A 21316-nucleotide genomic window follows, 5' to 3' on the forward strand; every position below is an offset into this window, starting at 1 on the left:
TTTAATTAAACTCTTAGTATTACTTTCTCTTTTATTTCTCTCTACAACTCTTGAATTAATTTCAGTAATTTATTCTCTTTCTTTAATCATGTCTTCTTTAATTGCTTTGCTTAGTTTATATTTTATTATGTGCAAGTAGTTTAATTCTAGGGTTCTTGGGGATCCGTAATTAATATGAAGGGATAATTTTTTTTATTATTGATCATTGATATTGCATGATAATTTCTTATTGAATTGTTTTAATTCTTTGCAATTAGATTATGAATCGAGCAGATGTAATTTGATTGTGAATGTTTAGCAATATTGAATTGATGAATCGAGCAGATGTTAATTTGATATTAAAGGCTATTTTCAATAGGAACTTAGATCTAGTAAATTGCGAGAGCCTATTAGATCTATGTTGATTAGTAAATTGCGAGAGCCTGTTAATCATGTTATTTGTGCAATGTTAATTATTGATTGTTATGTTTTATCCTGGATTATTAATTATTGGTGAACCTGTGACCCTAGTCTTCCTTATTATTGATTTTCTCCCTAACTTGATCTCCGTATAATTTAAGTTATGGTAAGATTTAGTAACAACCGCATTAAAAATAAATTTTTGGAAAGTAAAATTAGGCGGGAAAATATTTTATCACAAAATGACATGTGTCATTTGAGGTTCGACTTTAGTATAGGTTTTTTGATAACTATCATAATATTATTACAAATCTTTTATTATAAATATATTCCTTTTATAGCTATTTACTCCATTTTCCATATCTTTTTAATACTATATTACTTTGTATGTCATATCTTTAGTACATCATAGTTTATCACTTTGAAATAAGGTGATTTTGTAACAATATTTAAAATGATGAATCTATTAAAGTGATTCTTAGTACACAAATTTTTATTATTGTTAAACGGGAATTTCGATTTTTTACTAATACTTTAATTGGTTTCTCGCCTAATTCTAATATGAGGAATATAACAAAATGAAGGGAGCTGAGATTAGCAACATAGTGTAAGTTGTAACATTATAAACATTTTATCCATGCATGCAATTAGGTAAGAAATTTTGCTTAGTTAAAATTTCATTCTTTTTATTTGTATATTTCCAACACTTTCATATATTACAATATTTTTGGAAACAAATTGACCAATTATCATTAAATTGGAATTAATATTTCTACCTATTATGTGTGATACATAATTTTAGATTCCTATTTGGTTAATAAGAAAAAAATTGATACTAATTTATCATTGAATTTTTAAAACATTGGTCTAATGTATAGTTTAAATATACTAGTTTTGACTCTTTCGTTATATTTCATGTTTCATTTCATTATATACGCAATATTATAAGAATATAAATAGGTTTTTGTTGGTGTTTAGAAAGCCACTAGGGCGAATAGTGAGAATCGATCACAGGATCACCTAGGATTGGAATAAAAGTTCTAACCACTTAAGCTATCCATCACTATTCGAAGATAATAATATGTTATGATTGTGTTTTATTTATTTTATTTTTAATAAATTTTTTCCTTTATTGATTAAGGGTTGTTCACATTTACTGAACTGAGTTGAACTGATTGGAGTTGAGTTAAACTGAATAGAGCTGAAATGAATATTTTATAAGAGAAGGAAATTAGAAGCTGAACTGAACTGTGATTAGAGCGAAACTTAACTGAATTAAGCTGAAGTGAACATGTCCTAAATGTTCGTGCCTGACACCTCGACACAGGACCTAATTAAGTACTATCATTAGCAACCCGCTTTATCTCTCATAAGAATGTTCAATAACGCGCCTTCTCTCTCATAAAAAATTGAATTCAAGAACCCGCCATCTCCATTTTCACTGAATTTCCTCCATTGCCAACTCTCCTTCCATTTTCGCTAATTTCCATTCTTCTTAGTTGCTAACTCTCCTCCATTGCACTCCATTGAAGTAGGACGAACGAAACCCTAATTGAAGCCTACACTCCGTTGAAGTCGTACTCCGTTGATGCATGCAATTGCATCGTCTCTTTCTCTCCTCTCTCCATTGAAGTCTACTCTTGAATCCTCCATTGAAGTGTCTTCTGAATTCATCCGAATATCAATTTGAAGGTAAAATGTGTTGTTTTCTGTAAAAGCATCATTGAAGTGTCTAGGGATTGCTTATAATTGAATTTTCATTATTTCCATTTTTGGGTTGGTAATGCTCGTTTTTTCTCCCCGTTTTCAGTCCCACTAGTACGCTTATTCTCTCCTCTTTTCTGTTTGCTTTCAATTGCTGCAATTTAATTTTAATTTCGTCATTTTTATTTTTCTGTTAGGTTTTATAGTCGGTTTGAAGAACAATTGTAAAAGATTTAATTCGATTAAGTTTTGTTTCTTGGTGAATTTGATGAAGACCTTTCAACCCAATTTCATTAATTATAAACACTGATATTGATTTTTATTCGATTTAAACACTGATGTTTATTTTGGGTTCTTGTGTGTTTGAGTCTTAAGGTGTTGAGTGAAAGTTGGATATCTCCTGCTGCTTAAACAATATTAAAAAGTTCTTTGCAATTTGATTCTTGTTATTGGAGTTTGAGATTTGGAGTAAAGTCCCCCCCCCCCCCCCCCCCCCCTTTTTTTTTTCCTATTAATATATCCTCTGATTAAGAATTATTAGTTGGATGAGTAGGGGTCTGCAAAGTAGATTTGTTGAGTAATGGAGCAATTAACGCCTTTACAGTGAGAATAAGGGTGTGAAGGTGCACAAAGCTGGCTATACAATTGAACCTTTAAACAAATGACTCCTCTAAAAGTAGGAAATATCATTAATTTTATAGGGCTATTCATCCAGTTTTGCAGGATCAAACAAGTAGCTTATATCCTTGTCTGTCTCTCCGTGACCTGTTTACGAGCTTTAAACAACAACCAAGCAATGTGTTTCTTGAGGTTTCAATTCATGAATCTGCGGTCAATCTGTTGACAAGAATTTACTCAATCCGAATATGCTCGTTTCATAGGCTGATTCTTGTTTCTAACATGGGTAACAAGTAAACACATAGCATTTTTGATTTTGGATTACTCCCAATATGCTTGTTTCATAGGCTGATTCTTGTTTCTATGAAAGTTTGATAAAGTAAGTGAATGAAAGATGATGAAATTATTAAAAAGTGAGAAAATGTGTAATTATTATAAAATGAGAAAAGAGAAAAGTCGTGAGCTTCATTCATTTGCACCAAAAAAGAATGAAATACGGAGTAATTTTATTGTGAGCATATTATCGAGGTAATAACAGTTTTTTGTAAGAAAAAGAAAACCATTGAAATAGAAGTTTGAGTGGAGTAATTTTGGCGATTCGATCATTATGTATTAGTGAAAGTGACTGTGCTTTAGAAAATGTTATTATTTGGGTGGCTGAGGCTTTAATCTCTTCAAATAAATTTGATGAATTGATTAACCAAGCTTATTATTGCTGTAGTTAATTTAGACCTGTAATTTGTTATAACTTTATTATAATAATTATAAATTTATAATACTACTACATTTAGAATTGCATGGTTGTTTTTGTTGGTGTACTATTAAGGAAATATTGATATCAGTCAGTCTGATCGGCACTTCGTTTTGACTTTAAGGTCCTTATCCTGTCAGTCTTGTTTGTTTGATGTATTTTTTTTATGGAAAATGCTTACATTAAAAAAAATATTAGATTACAATTGTGTAGGAGAGTTCTTGGATGATAGTCTGGTTTTACTTGTCTATCGAACGTTAATTTTGACTTAAGTTAGGAATAATGCCTGCTCCATTTTTACCATGATGTGCCAAAACATAATTAACTGGTGGTCTCTATGAAAAAGTTATGGAGCTGATTGAAGTCAAAAGCTAACTTGTATGACTGTCCGGCTGATCATCTACAGACCCTACTCTCACAGTAAAAGAAGGGGCGGAGGGACTGGGGAGGCCTAAAAATTGTTAATGATGCTGATCAATGGATATGGTATAGTTAAGTAAACTTAGGTGGATAAATGCAGTCAATATTACTTTTGTTTCTGTTTTTATCAATTTGAGGGTCTGTTTTTGCCTTTAAATACAATTTTGGTGCGTTTTGTTGCCTTTACTTTCAGGCTGGTTTGATTAACAAGAAGCTCAGTGTTCATCAGTTTGAGTTATTGCCGTGATTCCATTTCGACTACTCGCGGCGGCCACCTTTGTTCTTGGAGCTTCGAGGTATATTGATTTCTTGCCATTTTTTTTCTTCTTTCTATTGTTATGTTTGATGTTTCGATTTTTAATTTTAAGATAAGCTAATTATATTTAATATGTTTATTTTCCTCTCACTTCCTATTGGGAGTGCATTATTGAAAATCTTCCAAAGAATGATTTGATTTTTGTTCTTTCTTTCCTGTGGGTTTCCTTCATATTTCCAAAAAGACTTCCAGTTTAGATTAGCCAGGCTGTTAAGATGGGGGTTAATTCTTCCATATGTTTCATTGTAATTAGCCCTGTAAATCATATTGTATCCACTTCTGAGTTCTGACATAGTAGCGCCCATTCTTTTCACCCTTCCATATTACCAGATCACTATACCCGGAGTCCAAAGTATTGATATTCATGATTCTTGAAACGGTTGCCCCATCAAATCAGGCATAGCATAAGTCTAAATTCCACCCACCATTGTTTGTAATGAGCTTCCTAACCTCTTCACAAAGAGTATTTTCAGGATTTTCTAAACCGGTGCCTGACCTTGAACCAGGGATGGTGGATTTTTGCCTAACACCCATCCTCGATAGACCAAAAACTACCACCCTTTAACACCTGCAGGCCCCATCTGATCTCATTCCAGCCCCAAGAGCCTCCTTCATTAGCCATCAACGATCCGTCAAACAAATTGCTTTCACTGATGTTATATTTTGCATATAAAGCTTTGTTCAAATTGAGTCTTTATCATGAATTATACGCCACCCTTGTTTGGCTAGCAGGGCTTGATTAATAATTTTTGCATCCCTAATTCCCAATTTTCCTTCCTCTCTAGGCTTAGTTAATAACTTCAAGCTTTTCCAGTAGACTCCTTTGCATTTTTTGATCCCCAGCCAGGCAGCCACCAAAACTTAGCAATTGTCCACCCAAAATCCGAAGGATTCCCAAGGTAGATCCCAATTTTTTTGCTAACTTTAACCTCCAATATCTTACTCTTTTAGTTGGGGCTTGCTAATAAGATCGACTTTTCCTGATTAATAACTTGCCCCGAGGCCTTACAACAGATATTTAGAGTGTTAGCTAAAGTCATGATATTTTTGTCACCCCCCATACAAAAAAATTCGAGTCCTCCGCAAAATGCAGTGACTGATTCTTGGAGCTCTCGAGAAACCTTTAACCAGTAATCTTGCCCCCCTTTTTCTTCTTCCTGAATTAACCCGGACAAATCCTCCATACACAAAATGAATAAGTAGGGAGATAGAGGGTCTCCTTGATGTAGACCGCACTTAGGTTTGAAGGCTTTTTGTTAAGTACTATTGATAACAACTGAGAATGACACCACACACATTTATGATTGTCTTGATCATTAGTTCTGGAAGTCCTACTCTGTGCAAGAAAATTCTATTTAATTCGATCTTATGCCTTACTCATGCCGGCTTTAATAGCCACCTTGCTCCTCACCCTCTTCTTAGTTCTTCCCAATAATCTCAAGTAATTGATGCGCTAGCAAGATATTGTGCGAGATAGCCCGACGTGGGATAAATGCATTTTGGAATTGACTCACCAAATCACCAATAATTTTGTATGTGACATTGTAGAGACTTATCAGTCTTAATTTATCAATGCTCTCAGGATTTTAGCAATTAGGGATTAGAGCTATATTTGTGAAATTCAGCTCACAAAGTATGTTACCTGAATTCAAGGCCGCTTGCACTGCTTCCACTATATCGTCCTTGACCAACTCCAGTTTCTTTGAAGGAAACCCGTAGAAACTCCATCAGGAGCCTTCCAAGGTTCCATAGAAAACAAAGCATTCTTGATTTCCCGTCTCGTATATGGCTTAGAAAGTAAATCTCAATCGTTTCGTTCGTGAGTGATTTGTTAAAACCTCTTTGAATTTCCTCCCCCCTTCAAGAGTTGTTCGACCCATCACTCCCATAGATGGCATGAAAATACCTCAGAATGATACCCTGAATTTCCTCTTCATTAGTTGCCCACACCCCCAATTCATCTTTAAGAGCTTTTAATTTATTCCTGCATTTATGACCCCTAACAAAATTAAAAAAAATATCTTGAACATGTGTCCCATGAATAGCTCCAATTTAGCTTTGCCCTTTGCCTCCAATAAGGGGAAACATTCTTGGAATATTCTTCAAATGTTTTGCTGACTCGAATGAAATCCTCATCTTTATCATCCGATTCTAAAATAAAAGCTGTGCTTCCAGAATGTCATTCTCAAATTTATCCCATTCCCCATTCCCCCCCTCCCTTTTATCCAAGCTCTATTCTTTTATACCCTCCCTCCCCCCTTTTTAGCTGAATTTTCCTTGCTAGTTTGTACATTGCTGACCCTCTTTCCATTTATAATAAGCGACATCTATGTAGTCCGAGACTCCGAGTAATCAGGCTCCATCTTTCCAATTTATAAGTACTTTTCCTTTTTGGGCTTTTAGGTAAATTGTTAAAAATAATGGGAGCGTTATCAGAAGCTGAATAGGTCGATGTTTGATTACGGAGTTGGGAAAGAGGGTAAGTCATTTAGAGTTGGCATACCCTTTATCTAGCCTCTCTAAAATCATGTCTTCCATTTGGAAGTCGAGGTTCAACATGCAATTTGGAAGTCCATGGATGAGTGTTTTGGTGAGGTGGCTGCACCGGATCAGCTCCCGATGGATATATGAGGATCATCTCATGGAATTGTAGGGGTCTCAATGACACACTAGCCCCTACATATCCATATCTAGTGTGGCTAATCTCTTCTAAATTTCCTATGTTCTTGTTTTTATCCGAAACTAAGATGCCTTTTGTCGATGTAAAATCTTTAGTTAATTCATTCACTCCAAATTTTTCTTATGGAGTGGATGCGGATGGTACTAGGGGGGTCTAGCGGTTTTTAGTTGGTATCAAGGCATCGTTACTTGTGTTATGTCTACTCCGAACTACATTTTGTGTAACCTTGATGATGGTAATGGAAGTAATAGAAATGTGATGTTTGTTTATGGCGAGCCTAAAGTAGAAGAGAGGCCTAGAGTATGGGATGAACTCACAACTCTTCTTTCGATAACTCCTAATTGTCTCTTGATTGGTGATTTTAACCAAGTTGATTGTTTACAAGATAAGTTAGGGAGATCGCTAGTAATAAAAGGGCTTGATGCCTTTGTTGATTGGCGACTTCATAATGGTGTAATGGAAGTTCCTTTTTCGGGGCCTCGTTACACATGGACTAACAAACGGATAGAAAACGGCCTCATTTTGGAGCGATTGGATAGAGCGTTTTGTACGGATCAGTGGTTTGAGGACTTCCCAGAAGGAAGGGTCACGCATGAACCGATAGTGGTGTCGGATCATGCCGCCATTACTTATGACTCGGCTCCGTCTAGCCCGAGGTCCAATCGGCCCTATCAACTTGAGAGATGGTGTTTGCGTTATAATGATATCAAAGGCTTGGCTACAGATACTTGGGATGTTGCTGTGAATGGTTCAAGTATGTTTGTTTTGGCTAAACGTCTCAGTTTATTTAGAACTAGAGCTCAAAAATGGTGTCTAGATAAGCGTACTTTTTGGGGTGTTAACTGGCGTAGCATCACTAACACGCTGAGCAACCAAGGGAATGAAGTTTTGTCAGTTTAGGAAGGGGAGGAGTATGTTAAAGGGATTAATGATGTTATCCCTAAATGCAAACTGACTTTCATTATTGGCAACAACGTTTGAAAGACAGATGGGTTAAAGAAGGGGATATGCCATCAACGACTCTCTTCAATAGGGTTAAGCAGAGACAAAAAAAGAAGGAGATTCTAAACCTCAAAAATGAGGATGGTGACTGGATTAGGGGCCATGATGATATTGCCAATTTAATCCAAGACTCTCTTAAAAAGGTTTTTGTTCCTAGTCTAGTGACTAGTAACTCGGTTGAGAATGAGGTCGACTTGCTTTTCCGCGAGATGGTCTTCCCAATGTTGGAAGACAAAGAGGCTACGGCTCTAGTAAGGCCTTTTAATGGTCAAGAAATTAGGAAGGCAATGTTCTCTATCCACCATCTCAAATCTCCAGGGCCGGATGGGATCATAGCAGAATTTTTTCATGTACATTGGGACTTGGTTGGTAATTCCGTTATAGAGGCAGTTCAACATTTTTTCAACACAGGTTTCTTGTTGAAGGAACTCAATGCTTCTCTCTTAGTCATGTTGCCAAAAGTAGAGAATCCAGAGGTTGCTGCTCATTTACGTCCCATTAGCTTGTGCAACACAATCTATAAATGCATTACGAAATGCATGGTTAACAGAATGAAAGGGTCTCTACCCTCGATGATTACGGAGTTTCAACATGCCTTCGTCCCGGGTCGATACATGGAGGACAACATTTTGCTCAGCCAAGAACTGACCCATGTCATTTCTGGCACAAAGGTAAAAGCTCCAATGGCTGCTCTGAAAATTGATATGTCTAAGGCCTATGATCGGGTAAATTGGATCTTCATTCTCAAAATTTTGAAGGCTTATGGATATCCAGTGGATCCAATGGGTGGAGCAATGCATTACTACTGTCTCGTACAAGACCCTGATAAACGGAAGGGTAACGGAGTCTTTTAAGCCAGAGTGTGGACTCCGTCAGGGGGATCCTCTCTCTCCTTACCTTTTCCTTTTCTGCATGGATATTCTGTCACGGATGCTTATGCTTGCAGAGGACATTGATTTGATTAAAGGAATCAAAGTCACGAGACGTTCCCCCTCCATATCTCACTTGTTTTTTGCAGATGATGCGATGATCTTCTTTAAGGCTACGCCTTCTTCCTGTGGTCACTTAGCTGATCTGCTAAGGCGTTTTGAAAGGGTCTCGGGTCAACAACTCAATCTTCAGAAATCTTTTATTCGTTTCAGCCCTTCGACTACAGAAATGGAGCGTCAATGTTTTAAAGACATTCTGAGAATGGAACAGAAGGATAATTTGGGGACTCATTTGGGGGCACCTATCGATTTCACTAGGAGAAAGGTGGATAATTTTCGTTTTCTGGTAGATAAGGTTGCTACTAGGATCATGCAGTGGAGCTCTGTTAGACTTTCACAATCGGCCAAGCTTGTTTTGATTAATTCTGTCCTCATTAGTATTTCTTCCCATGTGATGAAATGCTTCAAATTACCTGTCTCCACGGCAAATGCAATTGATTCCATAATCGCAAGGTTCTTCTGGGCTTCTAATGGAGATAAGGGCATGCACTGGGTTAAGAAGGATATCCTTCATCTCCCTAAAGGGATGGGGGGTTTGGGGATCAGATCGATGACCACATTAAATGATGCAATGTTATTCAAACAAGTTCAGAGAATGCACTGCAATCCTCAACTGTTGGCCTCAAGGGTGTTATATCAAAAAGAGGTGAGCCCCCTCACTACAGGTCGGAAGGGGTTTATTTTAGGCCAGTCCCCATCTTGGGGGAGGAGAGGTCTGCTTTCTGTTACTAATAGCTTGGTCGAGGGCTTTGCTTGGAAGGTTGGCTCGGGGGATAGGATCAGATATGCGAACATGAAATGGGTCAATGGTAAGGTTCCGGTCATGGCTTCCAACCAACCTTTGAGTGGTGTGGGATCGGGGCGTGTTAGTGAGCTTCTGCTTAATGGCCCTAGAAGGTGGGATTTTCCCCTTGTAAGATCGAGGTTTGAATGGGAAAGTGCACAGGAAATCTTGAGCTTGGAACTGTCAGATAACCAGAGTGAAGACCTCTTGTATTGGCCTCATCATAAGTCAGGGAGGTACACTACTAAGACAGGGTACGCATATCTGCAGGGTCTGAAGGGGACAGAGTCTTGTCATACACAGTACAAGGAGGTTTGGAAGATCCTCTGGAGGCTCAATAGTCCACCTAAGTGGAGCCTGTTCCTTTGGAAATTGTTTTTGAATGGCCTAGCGGTAAAAGCCAATCTCCACCATAGGGGTATCCCAGTACAGGTAGGATGTGATATCTGCGGGGCAGGCGAGGAGGATTTCCAACATCTATTTAGAGATTGTGAGGTAGCACAGTTTGCGTGGAGCAACTGCTCCATTATTCTCAACTTGAGTCTGGCTGAATCTACTCCTATGCGACAATGGATTCAGAAATATATCCTGCTTTTTTATAGCGAGGATGGTATTGATAGTGAGAGAATCACTAAGGTGATTATGACGTTGTGGTGCATCTGGAAAACTAGGAATGGACGGGTTTTCAGAGGAGAGGATGGAGACGGTGAGGCATGGCTTCATCATATGAGCAAGGCGTCGGAGGACCTTGATATCTTCCGTACGAAGCAGAGTAGTTACCCAAATGATACTAACATCGGGGTTAATCATCCACCGGGTTTTACTTATGCTTCCTTAGGGAAAGAGGTCTATACTACAATTCATTTGCCAATCACATCGCAAGGAGTCACTATTCTCATTGATGGATCGTGGAAGAAAGACAATGGCAATGCAGGGTTAGGTTGGGCATTCTCCTTAGATGGAAACACTTTCCATGAAGGGGGAGGGCATTTTTGTAAAGCAGTTTCCGCTTTACATGCGGAGGCCCTTGCTTGCTTGTTTGCGGTTAGATGGGCTACTTCTAAAGGCTTTCCTTGTATCTTTTTGTTTTCTGATTCCCTAAACCTCGTTCAGAACTTGGGTGGACTATCAAGGACATCCAGAGTTTAGCGTCTGCGTTCGAGACATGTGTTGTTTGGAAGGTAGGGAGGGACCAAGTCGGATTGGCCCATGATGTAGCTAATACTTGTAGAATTAGTTTTTATAGTTTTGCCACTTAGTTGTTTGTGTTTTGCTGTTGTCAAAAAAAAAAAAAAAAAAAAAAAAAAAATCATGTCTTCCCTAGGCCCTCCAAAAATTAGATCATGTAAATTATTTTGGATCTTCCAATCAATGAAAAGGTTAGCTCCCCTAATACGCGAGGAGTTATACACTGTCTTATCTAAACAATTATCCACTTGATTAAAATCACCCAAATGACAGTTGGTAAGTTAAAAGAGGGGTTAGTCCAAAGGTTAAGACTATCACAAACATCACCTCTAAGAGCGGTGTTAGGGCGTAAAGCAAAATAAGTCTCCATTTTCCATTAATAGAGTCATTGATATCTAGCACAATTAAATTAACGCAAACAACAAAACGTCAAACAAGTTTTTCTTCTTCCATCTTAGCCACGTTCCACCAATAAGGCCCTTAGCATATACCAACCTAACTGTTTCGGGTGTACTCCAATGGGAATATCAGAAACACCGACTGCCTGCTAGAGTCTCGAGATGCTTGTTGGGATCTCGGGCTGAACACCAGGAGCCTCCGTCACCACTAGAGGGTTTGTAAAAGAGAAAACATAAGCTGCGTAAGTAAGTGTTTGCCTTTTGAGAGAGTAGAAAGCTTAATTTGCTTAAAAAGAGAGAGAGAGAGATTGATCAATCCCCTTTGTGTGGCATATATGTGGGTATTTATAGTGTATGATAACCCTAGGTGACCTTTAGACTTTGCGGTTTCACAATGGTAGTCGAGAGGGGCTAAGAGTGAGAGATAGTTCAGCAGGAACTACCCCATACAACTAGCCCCCTAAGAGATTGTATGAGGTTACTTGCTTCGTTCGACTGAGATCCTCCCCATTCACTAACCTTCTTAATCAACTAAGGACTAAAACCGAACTACTTTTAGTTTCAACAAGAAAAATAAAGTCGGATTAAAGACCCAACTAGCTTTTTCAATTTTGGAATTATCGGGGTAGTTGGGTTTTTTTTTTTTTCCCCTTATCCTTTTGATTTAACTCGTAGTAAACAAGAAAATAATAGATCCATTACAATTTGACTCATTGTTGTGACAAGCATACAGTAGAGGGTGAGAGAGAGAATAGTGGTTCAGTGACTATAATTGGCTCTTTTCCAATTTTCTTAACCATTAGTTTATTACTCATAAGAACAAACAATCCCGCCTATCTGTTTTTGAGAGTCCCACTCTTCTGCTTTTGCATATAGTTGAATTTGTTGGGATATATAGCTGCAATGTCATTGGTGTTACTTGCACGTTTATTCTTATGATTTGTTTACCAGAAGAGGAACGAAAGCTTGGAAACTGTACTCAGGGATATCAAAGTTTAAAGCTGCTGTTTATGCTATGGATATTAATAATGTAGTCTTCCTTAAAAATTTGTATTCAGTGTGCAAATCCTACACCTCCCTTTATTAAGGTTCAGGTTTTCCCTAGGCACCGTACTTGTCTAATCAACCCTGTTTGACTTCAGAACTAAAATTAGGAATTTTAAACATTGATCCCTGATTCCCGATACTATTAAGGACTTATAAAAAGCCTTTGAAAATTAGAATATTACTATTACATTATAAGAATTTTGACTTCAAAACTAAAGTTTAGGAAATGCTTTGACAAAAGAATAAAAATTATATGTGCATAACATAATGAATTATATGTGACATTCCCTATTTTCCTCTTGATTAATCTCCAGGGTTTGGAAGAAAATGGAAGATAACCAGACTCCAGAAGGTTCGAGTCATGCTTCATATCATACGGCTCCGACTTCTTTCGAGATAGGAGGTATATTTTTAAGCCAATTTTTATGTTCCACTCTCATGTGATCATTTTTAATCCAAAGATTTGTATTGACCATATTTCTAGGTTTTAAAGTCCAACATGCACCAAACTAGTTCAAATGAGCAAATTTGGGTACTTCCTTTCCTATATTTCATATATGTGGAATACCCGTGAAGCTTTTCACTAAGAAAAAGGAACTTTAGAATTGAGCTAGCTTAGGAGATGATAAAGGACATGGGCACTAAAAGGAAGAGAAAGAGGAGGGGGGAGCCTGTTCAATTACAAGATCACATGCTTTACACCAACACAATGAGCTCACCATCGTCATTAACATCTTCGTTATACACTATACAAAGACTTGTTTCCTTTATTTCAGGTGCAAATTATCCTCAACCCCCTCCTAAAAAGAAGGACTCTTGGTAAGTTTCTTATATTATCAAAATAACAATTATTATCTCATGATATTTGTTGTGTAGTAAAAAATATATTGGTATAATACTACTGGCTTGTTGAAACTGTGCCATGACAAAAGAAAGTTGTGTAGATCTGGATGGATTTTACTTTTGGATTAAATTGTTTTGTTGTCTGGTTTTGAGTTATATTGGATAGTTTCTTGGCTCTATAAGGCCTTTAATGATGGCCTAATGGGTTTAGATTTTCTTTTGCTTAATGGTATGTTATAAGACTTATGACTTTGTTTATAAGGTTTAAATTAGTTGGCTAGTCTGGGCTCAATGACTCATGGCCCAGCCGACCCCTTTCAGTTTACCTTTGATTTTGGCCCAATCCGGCCTGTTTAATTTCTGCTACCAGCAACGCTTGGGGCTAGGTTGCTGCTGTTTGTGGGTGTGCCCATAAATCTGCTTGGAGTATCTATCATGCTCTTCCACAAGCCTGTGAACTTGTGCTAGGATACAGTCTGAGGTGTTCGAATTTTCAAACACCTTCGATTTCGCTCACCCCAAATACACCAAGCAAGAATCGCAGCTCTTTGTGCTAGCTTCCTCTTTGATCCCCTTCTTTCGATCAAGTCACCCATGGAAATTAAGCCCACATTCTCAATTACAGAGTTACAACCCATACTAGCCCACAACTCCTTTACTGTGCTGTAAGAAAAGATCGCATGACTCGAGGTTTCTTCGTCAGTACACCATTGACAAACCGCGCTATCAGCAATATGTCTCCTGTGAAGAAGAGCTGTGACTGGCAGCGTATCAGTACACAAACACCATAGGAAGTGGCATACTTTCGGGGATTCTTCCATGCCCCATATCACTACCCATGCCTTGTGAAAAGCGTCTAGATTACAGCCCTTACCAAGTAAGTACGCTGTTTTGGTGGAGTACACCCCATCCCTCGAGAACGCTCAAAAGAGTCTTTAAGAGCCCTCAAGCTTAGGGGAATGGCAAGAATGCACCTCTGATCGTGAGCATCGAAACTTTGTGCAATTAATTTCTCCCTCCACTCTCTACACTCATCATCAATCATATTACTCGCATAGAGTAGCTCAGCACACATAGGACTAGTAATAACATGCCCTGCTTCCCTTTCAATCCAGGGCTCATCCCATATCTTCACTTGCGTACCTCTACCAATTCTCCACAAAACACCCTCTTTGAGAAATGCCTTTGAACTTCATACACTACTCCAAGAATAACTCCCCCAAAGTCAAGAGAAGCATCAAGAAAAGGGCCATTAGGATATATCTAGCTTTCATGACCTTTCTCGGCAAAGTGTTTTCTTCATTCAACAATCTCCAAGCTTGCTGCCCTAAAAGAGCATCATTGAAAACTCTAAGGTCTCTAAAGCCCCATCCCACTTAAACATTTCGGGTTGCACATATTGCTCTAGCTTTTCCAATGGATTCTTCAACGGTCATCACTCTGTCTCTTAAAAAATCAACTCATGGCCAATTCTAAACTATGAATTACATGAACCGGGAATTGGTATACCCCCATCAAATAAGTAGGTTTCGCTTGTATGACTGATTTGAGGAGTACCTCTTTTCCGGCTCATGACAACATCTTTTCTTTCCACCCTTGCAAATTTTTCCAACCTATAGCTTTTTTTTTCGATCTTCCGACCACCATTGGGATTCCCAAGTATTTTTCCTGAGCATCAACTCTTTTCATTTTTAATAGCCTCGACAACTCTTCCTATCGATTTGCATCAACGCCTTTACTAAAAGAGACTTCTGATTTGTCATAATTAATATTTTGTCCAGATGCTGCTTCATACCTGTTGAGAATATCAACTATCATATGGCATCTAGTCGCTCTAGTAAACAGCAAGCCATCGTCTGCAAATAAGAGATTTGAGATTTCCGGGCCTTTTCTACTCACCCTAGCACCATGAATGCTCTTCCTTGTGACACTATCAAGTAACATCTTAGAATAAGCCTCGGCAAGCAAAATAAACAAATAAGGGGAAAGTGGATCACCTTTGGCGAAGACCTCGGGTAGGGAACACTTCACCACAAAAGAGTAATTGACTGAGGATACCCATCTTATCACCAAATTCACCCACCTCCCATCGAACCCCACAGTAAGCAACAATTTGTTTAAAAAGCCCCATTCAACTCTATCATAGGCCTTCATCATATTAAGTTTCATGGCTACCGTACCTTCCTTTCTTGCTGACTTCATCGAATGAATAACTTCCAAAGCGGTGAGAGCATTATCAGTGATTTGTTCCTGGTACGAACGCACTCTGATTCTTTGGAACGATTCTCTGAAGAATCGATTTAAGGCGTAACACAAGAGCCTTAGAAGCTATTTTATTTAGAACATTGCAGAGGCTAATGGGGACGAAACTCAGACATCGTTTTTGGTACTTTAACTTTCAGGATCAAATAATGTTAGTCTTATAAATGTGCTTCGGAAAGAAATTCCCCTTAATATATCGCTAACAAAATTATAGACCTCATCCCCAATAATATGTCAAAAACGTTGATAAAAGATGGTGTGCATACCGTCTGGCTGCGTGCTTTACATGGATGCATGTGAAAAAATCTTCTCCTTTGAGAACGGTCTCAACAATGTGGCATTGTCACTATTTATTATCAACTTCTCTACATGTCACGCAAAGAGCGTAGAGTAGTAAGCAGATTGCTCAATTGCCCTCTCATCTTTCCGCCATTCATCATTACAATTAAACAAGAGACTTTATGGTGAAAATAATTGGTATTTTGATCTCCATCTCTCACCTCAGCCACTTAAAGCGATCTAATCTCTCTCGAATCCGAGTAGCACTAGTTCTTCCTTTCTCCCAAGTCCACCATTTCCCACTGTATCCAAGGTCCCTCAAATCGCAGTCATCCAACACATCTCGAAAAGGTTGCATCTCCTCCTACTCCTTCCTGTACCCCTCTCCCTCTCATCGTAGGATAAAATTTCGTTAAAATCACCTCCTAGAACAATAACAAAGTGGTAATGTCGCACAAGTTTCTAATTAAAGACCAAGTGTGGTGCTTATTCTCTAATTATATCCCCACAAAACGCTACATACTTTGACCCTCCTTTACCACATCTCCGCATATATGATTACGAGAGTAGGAAGCCAAATAAAAATCCAGCTTCTCTTCATTCCACAAAACACCAACGCCCCATTTGGCTGGGTATTTTAGATGAAAATAATTTTTCATGGAAAACCTTTTACCTTGAAAAATTCATTTTTTGAAGGTTTTTCGTTGTTTGGTTGCATGTAAAATGATTTTCTATTTTAAGCATCTTTCATTGTTTAGTTAAACTGAAAATCAATTACTTCAATTGTGAGGGAAAATGTTTTTCCTCCACTTGTGATGGAAAATGTTTCCTTCTAAATTGGGGGAAAAATGTTTTCAATAAGGTGGAAATGATTTTCCACCCCAAATTTTACATTTTAATGTTTTACACCAAACCAAACAATGTAAAATGGGAAAATACTTTTCAGTGAAAATGTTTTACGCCCTACCAAATGGAGTCCAAGTCCCCCTGAAAAACCCCTACTGTCCACTCCAAATACACCCGAGAAACCAATTATGCCCTTCAAACCTTCTTAAGCAGCTTTACTAATTTTTGTTTCCGACAAGAAAATCAAGTCGGGGGCAATTTTATTACTCCATTTTTGGAGTTTGCGAACTGACCGTGAGTTGCCCATCCCACGACAATTCAAGCACAAAAGACTCATAATCTTAGGCGGGGTTGGGGTACCCCAACCTCCGCAAACATTTTTCGTAGGATTTTTCAACAACCATATTTTTCGAGTTTCCCTCCTCTAGTTCTTCGTCCTCCTGCCTTCCCCTTTTCCCTTCCTGGTCCTCTCCCCTCTTTCCTCACTCCCTCCCTCCCTCCCTCCCTGCCTCCTAGCCTTTCTTTTTTCAAGTGCCTCCACTCGTCCCTCTATTAACAGCATTCCCAGGTTCTTCCCCTTATTTTGGTTGCAGCACCATCCCTGTATTCTCAGGAACAACCCCATTCTCCTCTTGAGCTACTACTTCTCTATTCTCCTCCTCTACACTTGTTAACAAAGCATTATTAGTGGACTGATCTTCCAGCAAATCTGATTTGTCTGGGGTTAAATTAATGACTTCTATTTTCTTCAAGACATTCAGGACCACCTCTCCCATTTTATCATTTTTTGGAGCAGATTTTGTCACAAAAAGACTACGAGCACATCCATCTTTATTCTCTGAATTCTCCAATACCCCACCTTTGTTTGCTTTCCATGGTGAAGCACAGAGTCCCTCCCTGAATAGCCTCTTTGGTGTGACATTCACCCCATCTAAACCACAATCCCCTCCCCATTTCCCAATATGCCACAAAAATAACAGAAAACAGGAAGCTTCTCATACTTGATATCAATTTGCTCTGTAAAACCTCCTCGCATTTTCAGTCTCACCTTCTTGACCAAGGGCTTCCTTGCATCAATCTGATACAGTCCATATTCTATGTTCAAGGATTTGGCGGGAAAGTTTGTTAGCCAAATTGTTATTTCAGTTTTGTCTTTTTGTGCTTAGTTCTTTGCAGCTGGATTAGAGAATCTTTTTCTGTTAAGTCATGCTTTATTTATGCTCCCAAGTTGTAATTGTGGAATTAGAAAATGAATTAACAACTTCCTCTCCTAATCTCTTTCTCTCTCTATTCTGTTTCTCCCTTCACTCTGTTCTTCATTCTTCTTCTTCTTCCTATTTTCTGGTTTTCTGGAAATCCCGAGCTAGATTCAGCTCAGATAAGGTTTTGCACCTTATCACAATCATCACTCTAATTCTCATTGATTTGTTAACCCCAATAATGTCAGATTTATCAATCCCTATGAATATTCCCACTTTGTCTCCAATTATTCTAGCAGTAGTTTCATTTGTTCGTCCCCGAATTGGTGAATCATAAATACGAACCCAAAACGGAATATAGTGTAGTTGCATATCAGAGATACAAGTGTTACCTTCCACATTGCTAAGGGCTATCGCCTGAGGATCAAAGTGCCATGGTTGAGAGTCCATCACAAAAGCTTTGTCCTTTCAGTGATGAAATTGGAAGAACATATTCTTGCCCACACAGTTTGCTTCCATGCCATGTTTTGGGTTCCAAATTTTCTGCATCAGAGAGATTAACACGTTTGCATTAACGTTGCGGTCAGTCCAGACTCTACCAACAATCCCCAATTCAAGTTTTGCAGCCTCATGATCCTCCCCTTCATCAATCCATTCAACTTCCTGCTCCTCCTTAATATCCTGCTGTGTATATGCCACTATTTCTTTGTTTAATGAATCATCCATTGAAAGAGTACTCGAAATTCGAGAAAGACCTTCGAAAAGGATGAAAACTAGGAAACTTAGAGCGAAAACCTCCCAAGAGCGAAAAATCCTAGAGGAACTTATTCATTGTAGTTAAATATTGTATGAGCCTTATATAAACATGGTGAATATGTTTTTTGTTACCGTTGACGAGGGCTTGCTTTATTACCTTTTATGTCCAAGATGTATAGCTTTGATGTTGCTTGCAGGAAAAAAGTTCTTTGTTGTATACATGTATGTGAACTCGGATAACAACATATACAATTATTGTTTGTATTTTAGGCCTAAGATGGTTTTTGCTTGCACAACAATCCTTCTTACGTATCTGAGTGTGTTGGGGTTTGCATTTGATCATCTACATTTGGGGGTAAGTTTTATTTTTATTTTTATTTTTATTTTTTATTTTAAATAATTGGGTAAAACAATATATTACTACAATAATTTGGTAGTATATATAATCATTATTTATTATTTTTTTGGCAGTTCTGGGTGAAGCTATTCCTCGTGGTCTTGCCGTTTATAGTCCCTGTTGTGACTTACATCATTTGTAAATCATTAGGTTATAGGTAGAATCCTTCCAGACAAAGAAAGATCAAGTCAGCATTTATGCTTTACTGGGATCTGGGAAATGTAAGAAGGTGGGGCATGATTGTTCAAGCTCTTGGCAGCCTCAACCTAGATCTGTTAGACCTGCCATCCTTTGTTTCAATTGTGTGCATTGACAGGTATGTTATAATTGTAAGTATTTAGGAACCGATAGAGTTGCTAATAGAATATGATTAATTAATAAACACATAAATACTACGAAGGATAAGAAAAACCCTTTTTCACACTATATAAGAAAAGTGGGGGTTCACATGATGTAATACACTTTAAATCCCTTGTAAGTATTTTCTTAAACAAATATTGTACTTTTGACGTAGGACCTCTTATATAGAAACATGGTTGGTAAAATAAACAGAACTATTGATTATCTTAACAAGATTCACAGTCTTATCTATGTTACTTTAAGGACATTTTAATCAATTTAAATAGATTGAAAGTGCCTGTTACGGGCCCAAGCAACTATAATTAAAGAGAACCAAGACAATGACAACCAAAACTCAAACTTGTTAGAAATACAAGTAAATAGGATAATACATACTTGTAGTATACAATCACACATCGTCCTAGTTGGAGCTTGCATATTAACCAAATAACCACCAACGTTGTGTTCTTTCATAACTGACACATATGACAAATGTTTGGGCCAAATGACGTTACCTTTTCAATCACAGTTAAACGACTAAACTATAATCATAAAGTCTAATCCTATCATTATCTTTAATCGTAATATATACAAGTACAATGTTTTTACTTTCTTTGGTCTAAACGTGAAATAACACTGAAGAGTTAAATAAAGTTGCTAAATGACACAACTTGTACATAGATGTGACAAAGTCCGCTGCTTGAAAGAGACATTATATACTTCTTTCATTTTATAACCTCTTCTTATACTTGAAAGACGGTTCAATGGCTACAATGTATATGTAGCAATTGTAATTATTTTCAATCTCAACCATTAAAATGTTAAGAATAAATTAATGAAAGAAAGACTTTCCTTTACAACTTCAAAAATTTTAGGTTATATTTTTGTAAAATTTATAAAAACTTGATATCATTTAAGTATTTTTTTGAGACAAATTTAACAAGAGCTCACATGATTATATAAATTTTTACCAAGGTATGAATCATAAAAAACGATCAAAGGACTGTATGTAAAATAATAAACGTTGCAATTAAAAATAAAAAGTAGGAAGTATAGATTATAAATTATAAATTTAAAATTTAATGCATATGTTCGAATTTCGGATTTCACAGATAACATAAGTTAATACAATTAAATACAGTTAGAAAAAGGGATTTACAAACAAAATTAAGATTTTCATATACTTTGGAGAAAAAAATAGGAAGAAAAAGTAGTTAGGGTAGAGAGATTAAGAGATTGTTATATTGAGTATTGCGGTTTAGTAGAGTAATTGAAGCAAAAGGGGAAAAAATTAAAAGAATATTGGGGTTTAGTAAAAAGGCTAAAAAATTAAAAAGAATATTGGGGTTTAGAATATTTGGGTTTTAAAAAGGCTAAAAAACTAAATGGTAAAAAGTAACACTGAAATAAACACGCGTTCAGGTTAAGAATTACACGAAAGCCTCATAAACTCATTACAGTCTAGATCATCACTTAAATAGTAAAAAGTAACACTGAAATAAACACGCGCTCAGGTTAAGAATTACACGAGAGCCTCATAAACTCATTATAGTCTAGATCATCACTTAAATAGTAAAAAGTTATTATACACTTAAAATTCCATCGATAAAAAACTAAAAGGAATAACAACAATAATACATTGTACGTCAAGAAACTGTATTATACTATATCAAAGTATCAATATCTATACAAGATTTGTATAGAAGTGCAAATATTATAAGCAGACAAATTAGTACAAGTTTGATGCCTTTAGAAAAGATGTTGAAATTATATACACGGCTTTCTGATTTGTATTTCTCTTTTAAGGCTGCGGCACCACTTAAAAGAGAAACAGCATCCCGCCTTATTAGTATTGTCTTGGTCTACCGGGGCCGTGGTGCTGGATGTTCGGACCTTTGACTTAGCAGGTGCAGCGGCACGGCTGTGGACCTTTGACTTAGCAGGTGCAGCGGCACGAGTCTGGACCTTTGACTTAGCGGGTGCAGCGGCACGGGTGCAAGAACAATCAGTCTCGGAGTCGGAGTCGGAGTCGGAGTCAAAAATAAACGTGGCGACGACAGGGCAGTGATGCATGGCTGGCTTTGCTGTATCAAAATTTT

The 21316-nt window shown here is 37.5% G+C and overlaps 1 long non-coding RNA gene across 1 annotated transcript; it reads left to right on the top strand.

Annotated features, from left to right (window-relative positions):
- The first annotated feature begins 1808 nt into the window (after window positions 1-1808).
- Window positions 1809-19382, top strand: LOC145618573 (uncharacterized). Its single transcript, XR_014107948.1, has 6 exons — window positions 1809-2091; window positions 4086-4188; window positions 12611-12699; window positions 12781-13115; window positions 18752-18836; window positions 18953-19382. It is a non-coding gene; the product is annotated as an uncharacterized LOC145618573 (long non-coding RNA).
- Window positions 19383-21316: the final 1934 nt, after the last annotated feature.

The sequence above is a fragment of the Chenopodium album genome, chromosome 26, assembly GCF_948465745.1.
Source record: "Chenopodium album chromosome 26, dcCheAlbu1.1, whole genome shotgun sequence".
NCBI lineage: Eukaryota > Viridiplantae > Streptophyta > Magnoliopsida > Caryophyllales > Amaranthaceae > Chenopodium > Chenopodium album.